The sequence below is a fragment of the Ruditapes philippinarum genome, unplaced genomic scaffold (assembly GCF_026571515.1).
Source record: "Ruditapes philippinarum isolate M1 unplaced genomic scaffold, ASM2657151v2 ctg1556_1_1_1_1, whole genome shotgun sequence".
Taxonomy (NCBI): Eukaryota; Metazoa; Mollusca; class Bivalvia; order Venerida; family Veneridae; genus Ruditapes; species Ruditapes philippinarum.
The window spans coordinates 23,499-31,679 of record NW_026866328.1 but is presented as its reverse complement, the minus strand read 5'-3'; the positions used below and the strand labels follow the sequence as shown (position 1 = coordinate 31,679).

Genomic DNA, 8,181 nt, shown 5'->3' with positions numbered 1-8,181 from the left:
TTAGATCTAGATCGTATTATCACATATTAATGTTCGAATAATGGATTATGAACATGTTAAATGTTGAATAACATAAAAAGTACAGCTTAACGTGCAGTTATGCGTTATAAAGGTAGCAAAATGTAAACAAAGTAGAATATTCTGTCCCAGATACAAAATACCTGGGACTTAAAATATACATAAATTTAATTCCAAGAAAATACTAATTCACTACGTGTATAATTATACGGTTACCAATTGTTACAATTAAATTATAATAGTTCATGTATATTCATGGCAAATGAGATTTTTTTGAAAACTGCAACAAGATACAAAAAATATTTTTTAATAAATAAAAATGCAGAGACATAGATCTATATATGTCTCTAAAAATGATAGCATTTCTGATAGTAATAATTCGTTCTTAACTTGCATTGAAAGCTAGGCTAGTCGTCTTAAATAAAAAAAATATATAAAGAACCTTTGCCAGGGGTTAGAATGATTCAACGCTGTGACGTTTAAAAAAACAATATCCTTTTCCTTATTTATTTTGCTGGAAAACGGAATATAACCGAAGGAGAGTGTTACAGTTTCTAGAAATATGCAATGTTATTACTGTAAAAACAAATTCTCTGTTTCTCGTGCAGTCTGTTTGCAGTTAAAATCACAGTAAAAATAAATAAATAAATCAATAAATCAATAAATATTTGATGAAAATTATACTGTATATCTGGTGACTCATTTTGAGTTTATTTCTGAGAACATCCGAAAATCATTTTTTGTATATGACATGTATCAATGAGCTTCATTGCGAATTATTTTGCATCATTTTGCAGTGTTTCACGTGTAAATGATTTTCTCTTGGCTAAAAAATATTCCCCTGCAAAAAATGACAATTGCATTATCAAACTTTCCGTTTTATTAATTTCATGGAGTTGAAAAGACGTATGTATATCTGTGTTAATTTGAAGCATACATTCTTTTTCAAAACTTTAAGAGGATAAAAACATGTAATGATTATAAGCGAAGGTGCAGGTTATTATGTTAAGTTTGCTCTATTTCAATGCTAAACTCGTTGACGACTTAATTATTTGACAACAATGATTGGCATTTGAATCATACTGTTACCTAAGCTGTTTGTAAATATAATAATTACATTTAGTCCCCATAAACAAATTTAAGAGGAAATTAGACTGCAATTATACCATTCTTTTCCATCCACCCATCCACCGCCCGTCTCTCACTCTCGCTATATCGTTTATTCATATCGCCACCCGATAATTACAATTAAATATTATATGTACCTCTAAAACGATATATGAATTGAATAAATTTAGGATAAAAAAGGTTATAAAATTAAGGCTGTTGTCGTCTCAAAGAGATTTTTCGAGTTAGAAAAATTCCAACTTGAAGCCTGCAGAATTATAACTGGTACAACGAAACTTGTTTCTTTCTCAAATCTGTATGAAGACAAATGTTTTCAACCCCTAAAAGTAAGACGCTATAAACACAAACTAATTCTGCTATATAAAATGTTCAATCACCTATCTCCACAATATCTTCCATAGTTCCAAACACAGTAGGACAAACTTCAGTACTGGTTTCCTAGCAGTTTCCGGCCACAAATCGCACTTTTTAACAAATAAAATAAAAATCAGTCTACGGAGGGGTACAAAACTTTGACAGGACAAAGTTAGGTACTTGTCCAGCATTGCCATGTGTATAATGTTCCACTTTCATTTTACTTTTTAATTTGAATGTAGGCCTGAAATGTAACACCTTTTTTACCTTTATTAAAAAATTCATTGCAGTTTTCCGGACATTTTTTCATTTTGAATATAATTCAGTACCATAAAGCAATGTTAAAATGGTTTTATCAAACAAACAGAACTTCCCAACCTTTTCGTGTCGTCTGCAAAAATATTTTCTGAGATATTGATTTACCTAAAATGAAGTCTTAGTTATTGCGCATGGATATTCAAAGTATAATTCCCCAGGTGTTGCTTATTTTTGAAAGTCGCAAGTTCTCTTACGTAATTATAAATAACAGGCAAAACTTCAAAACGTATAAATTGTTGTACTATTTTAAATGCTGTTTAGCATAGAAAACAAATGTCTCTCTGATTGATGAAGTAATGTGGATGCCTTACTGGTAAAAATAGACTGTACTGGACGAAAATGATAAACGGCCGTAAAACTGCTAGGGGACGGAAACTGCTATGAAACCAGTATACAACTTACGAAATGCAAGTAACACTAGAAATATTTTCTGTCAAACTCAACTTTATTCAAATTCATTCTTACCATCTTCGATTAAAGACTGGAATGATCTCCCTGTCGAACTAAGAAATGCACCATCGCTTGCAATTTTCAAAAAAAGACTAAATGAAGATGTCCAAAAAGTTCCAGGTCACTATTATTTAGGTGAAAGAAGATATCAAATAATACACACACGATTAAGAACACATTGCAGCTCTCTGAAAGAACACCTGTTTTCTAAAAACATAATAGACAGCCCTTTTTGTATATGTGGTGAAATAGAAAATACAGAACACTATTTCCTCCGCTGTCCCATGTATCAAGATGACCGCACTGTCCTTATAAACAATTTAAGTCAAATAACAACTGTAACATTGAATAATTTACTATACGGCGATAATTCACTTACCGGTGCTCAAAACGAAACAATTATATCACATATACATAAATACATACAAAAAACAAAAAGATTTGATACATAATAATATTCGTTTGAAAAGAAAAAGGTCCTCCAACTCCATAGTAGTAAAGTGACTTTCTTTCTTTCTCTTTTTCCTTATCTCTTTTTCTCTTCTATTATTACTTCTCCTCCAATGTACATGTTTTAATAATTAAATTTCTCAACATATTAGTTTAATTAACCAATCACCACTGCGGTATACCGTACCCCGGATATTGCTCGATATTATGAGGACTTTCATCCCATTTCGCGACTTTGAACAAGGAAAGAAGGTATGTTTAGTGACGATATTTAGTCATTTTGAATTGGTTTGATATAAATTTTGTAGAAAAACAAATACTACGATAATTTCTCTAGTTACTGAAACCCCAAAAATGTTGAGAAATAGCTTTGAAATGTAATTAGGAGGTAAAATTTGTCTCTTTGCTCACGTGATAAATGAGCTCGGATCAATCAAATTTGATGTTTTTGTGCATATACTTCTTTAAAAGAAAAACTTGAATCGAGTGAAATGTGATAATGATGATAATGTTTATGTTGTAAATGTTCAATCAACAATAGAACCTCAGATGACAGTGCATTTTGAGAATAAATACACATGTCAGTGTACCGAGTATTGCGTTGGAGTTGCCCGCCGGTGTCACGAGTATTGCTTTTAGTGTAACAAGTATTGGTTATCAATGAAGAGTAAATGCAAGTAGTAAACACAAAGTATTTACCACATTTAATTTTAAATATTTCTTACTGTGTATACTTATTTACACTATATGTGCAGAATATGCAGAATTCGGAGGTACTTTACTGGAAACATCTGCGAATAATCCAGATTTTCATTCCTGCTCTTGAAAAATCTCAGCCGAACGAACTCAGCAATTTTCTGTGTTTAAAATGTTCTCGTTGCTATCGAAGGGTCAACCTTCCCAGAATTTGTTAATAATTATTGCATATCTTACTTTAATTAAATTGTAAAAAATGCATCCAAAGTGCATTAATACTGCCTCAAGATTGTCAATATTAGACGGTATTGAGCAAGTGTGCCAATATCTAATATCAACCGACTTCCTACTATGCCAAAAATCCATATAAAGGTAACTTTCGGGCATTTTGTACCTGCACTCTAGCAACGGCAGACCGTCTGCACGTGAAATTTTGTTACGCCATAAGCAATGAGTTACCGTATGACTGCCGAGCGGGTACAGCTCAAAAAACCGAATAATAGATTTTGATAAGATTATGATAAAGGGCAGCAGATGCAATAAAAAGGTTATGTTCCTTATAACCTTTTACCTCATGAAGGCTTTACACCCCCACCCCTTTTGAGGCCTCAAATAGTGTAAAACATGCGCTATTTAGACCCCAAACACGGTTTTTTCATTTGAGAATTGTTGTTCAAAAGAGTGATCACTTTTTCGGCGCCACCCCCATTAAAAAGGTACATCAAGGGGATTACGTAGGCAGGGGGGGGGGGTGTGCCCCCTTCTGTTTGGGGGTTTGAAGTGGGGCAGTAGCCCCTCTAATCTCCGAGAAGACTTGGGACTTGTGGGGGGCTAAATGGCCTCAGGTCGATTTAAAGGTACCGTGTAATAAACGCCGAAAACCTAAGACTTTATATCAATCAATTGAGAAGTTGGTGCACCTTGAAATCAGTTTTGATGGGAAAAAACAACGCAAAATAGAGGTTTTTGGCAATTTTGAGACACCCCCCCCCCCACCCCGTTGCAATGATAATTGGAAATTTAAAATTGAGCATGCTATTCCACAGGTTATGGTCCAGCTAATATTTGTGCCCAGTTTGATTTTGATCAGTATTGAAGCATTTTTTATAGTTTCATAGCAGTTTGAACTTGTAACAAGAGGCTTGAAAACAGCCATTTTTCGCATTATGCTCATGCAGTAAAAGGTTAAGACGATACCGGCATGCTTGGACGGCATTAGCCCTGGGGCCAATATTTTATTAATTTCGTCGATATGTTTCTTAACCTTTTCCCTTATATAAGCGTGTTTCGACGGCTTTTTGCCCCCCCCCCCTTTTTGAGGCCTCAAACAGTTAAAAAATGCCCTATTTAGGCCCCAAACACTGTCTTTTGTTTGAGAAATGTTGTTAAAAAAAGTGACCATTTTTTCGGCGCCGTCCCCCATCCAAATATAACATCAGGGGGTTGCCAGAAGGGGGATGTGCCCCATCTGTTTGGGGGGTTTGAAGGGGGCGGAGTCCCCCTCATCGCCAATAAAATTTTGGACTTGTGAGAGGCTAAAAATGACCCCAGGTGGATCATAAGGTAACATGTAACCAACGCTGAAAAGTCTTTGACTCTATCTCAATCCCTTGAGTAGTAGTTGCAGCCTTTGATGGAAAAAATCGAGGCAAAATACTGATTTTTTGCAATTTTGAGATGTCCTCTCGTTGCCATGGTAACAGGAAATTTAAGACTGAGCATGTCGTTACAAAAGCAATGGTCCAGTCAACATTTGTGCCAAGTTTGATTAGTATTGAAGCATTTTTCATAGTTTCATAGCAGTTTGAACTTGTAACAGGAGGCTTTTCAGTGAAAATGGCCATTTTTCACAATATGCTCATGGGGGAAAGGGTTAACTAAAAAAATTATAAATGTTACAAAACAACAATTTTTCACCAAAATTAGGTAAAAGACCACATGTTAACATGGAAAAACTAGATTTTGGGTGATTCCAAGGTTTTTCATCATTTTTTGTTAACTAAAAAAATTATAAATGTTACAAAACAACAATTTTTCACCAAAATTAGGTAAAAGACCACATGTTAACATGGAAAAACTAGATTTTGGGCGATTCCAAGGTTTTTCATCATTTTTTGTTAACCTTTTCCCTTATATAAGCGTGTTTCGACGGCTTTTTGCCCCCCCCCCCTTTTTGAGGCCTCAAACAGTTAAAAAATGCCCTATTTAGGCCCCAAACACTGTCTTTTGTTTGAGAAATGTTGTTAAAAAAAGTGACCATTTTTTCGGCGCCGTCCCCCATCCAAATATAACATCGGGGGTTGCCAGAAGGGGGATGTGCCCCCTTCTGTTTGGGGGGTTTGAAGGGGGGCGGAGTCCCCCTCATCGCCAAGAAAATTTTGGACTTGTGAGAGGCTTAAAATGACCCCAGGTCGATCATAAGGTAACGTGTAACCAACGCTGAAAAGCCTTTGACTCTATCTCAATCCCTTGAGAAGTTGCAGCACTTTGAAATAAATTTTGATGGAAAAAATCGAGGCAAAAAAGTGATTTTTGGCAATTTTGAGATGTCCCCTCGTTGCCATGGTAACAGGAAATTAAAGACTGAGCATGTCGTTACAAAAGCAATGGTCCAGTCAACATTTGTGCCAAGTTTGATTAGTATTGCAGCATTTTTCATAGTTTCATAGCAGTTTGAACTTGTAACAGGAGGCTTTTCAGTGAAAATGGCCATTTTTCACAATATGCTCATGGGGGAATGGGTTAACTAAAAAAATTATAAATGTTACAAAACAACAATTTTTCACCAAAATTAGGTAAAAGACCACATGTTAACATGGAAAAACTGGATTTTGGGCGATTCCAAGGTTTTTCATCATTTTTTGTTAACCTTTTCCCTTATATAAGCGTGTTTCGACGGCTTTTTGCCCCCCCCCCTTTTTGAGGCCTCAAACAGTTAAAAAATGCCCTATTTAGGCCCCAAACACTGTCTTTTGTTTGAGAAATGTTGTTAAAAAAAGTGACCATTTTTTCGGCGCCGTCCCCCATCCAAATATAACATCGGGGGTTGCCAGAAGGGGGATGTGCCCCCTTCTGTTTGGGGGGTTTGAAGGGGGGCGGAGTCCCCCTCATCGCCAAGAAAATTTTGGACTTGTGAGAGGCTTAAAATGACCCCAGGTCGATCATAAGGTAACGTGTAACCAACGCTGAAAAGCCTTTGACTCTATCTCAATCCCTTGAGAAGTTGCAGCACTTTGAAATAAATTTTGATGGAAAAAATCGAGGCAAAAAAGTGATTTTTTGGCAATTTTGAGATGTCCCTCGTTGCCATGGTAACAGGAAATTAAAGACTGAGCATGTCGTTACAAAAGCAATGGTCCAGTCAACATTTGTGCCAAGTTTGATTAGTATTGCAGCATTTTTCATAGTTTCATAGCAGTTTGAACTTGTAACAGGAGGCTTTTCAGTGAAAATGGCCATTTTTCACAATATGCTCATGGGGGAAAGGGTTAAGGCAAACTTGCCCTGTAAAACCTATTATTAATGTCATCTAAATATGTATTTTTTATTCTTGTCCATTTCAGAGATGGGTCTCCTTGATCAAAGTGTCTTGAGACATGTATTTAAAGTTTTTTATCGTCAATTTTGATGGTTCTACCCTGCTTCCGACCCCGCGCACTCTTTATTTCATCCATAGTGTGATTTTCAACCAAATTGGAAATTAAATCTCTGTATTTGCCCGTAGGAAAAGAACAGTAATAACACTGAAAATGCACTGTTGAATCTGAAATATTTGAATAAATATCATATAAACAAGTACATTATCAGAAAAATGAAATAAAATCGATAAACAGACGTTAAAATTAGACAAAAATATCGAGTTTCCATACTAATGTGCTCATTCTGTTTTGCAATACTCTGTACACTAAAGTTGGGCTATTTTGCAATACTCTGTACACTTAAAATCAATATTCGGTACACTGTCTTGTATCTTTTTTGGCCTGTATCTTTTTGTACTTTCACACTTTTTGCCTGAAATTTGGACAAGGCATACTTGGATTGTGAATAAAAAAATTGCTCGATTCATTTTTTTTATATTGGTAATATAATAATTTCTAACGATTCTACAGTATCGCGGTCAGTATTTTCTAGTGAGCAGCGGATCGTCTAGGGGTAGTTTAATCAATTTTACAAATAGCTGTCATATTTTTACGTCTTTTAGAGCTACAAAAATACCTCTAGATATATAAAACTCGTTTAGACAAATGAAATAGCCATTAGTTTGGAAAATATCGTCGCTGAACTTACCTTCGTTCCCCGTTCAAAGTCGCGAAATGGGATGAAAGTCCTCATAATATCGAGCAATATCCGGGGTACGGTATACCGCAGTGATCACTAAACTAAGCAATACAGTCTAACTTGCCCATGCGACCACGTGTATTAAGCGACTTTTGTCTTAAACGACCACTTTAAATTCCCCCCGATCATTTTCTCTCTATATCTTTAATGTATTAAGCGACTTTTGCTCAACGCGACCAGCGACTGCTAATTAGCCACCTAATTGACATCAATCTTTTCATTAAACGACCACTTTTACCTGTCAAGTAATTGTGTTTTTAGAGAACGCCACCTTGTTAAGTCACAAGTGTGAACAATCAAACGTGTGAAAAAACTCTATTTCCCATACCGTTTTAGCGTATGCAAATGAAGTTAAGTATACGCGTGACGTGTATTATCCAATAATATCGGATAAACAATGCAACGCTCCGCCCATACTGAGATGGTGTA

The 8,181-nt window shown here is 35.5% G+C and overlaps 1 long non-coding RNA gene across 1 annotated transcript; it reads right to left on the bottom strand.

Moving 5' to 3' along the window:
- Positions 1-5,286: 5,286 nt before the first annotated feature.
- Positions 5,287-6,906, bottom strand: LOC132732143 (uncharacterized). Its single transcript, XR_009625992.1, has 2 exons — positions 6,162-6,906; positions 5,287-5,536 (listed from the first exon to the last, which is right to left on the bottom strand). It is a non-coding gene; the product is annotated as an uncharacterized LOC132732143 (long non-coding RNA).
- Positions 6,907-8,181: the final 1,275 nt, after the last annotated feature.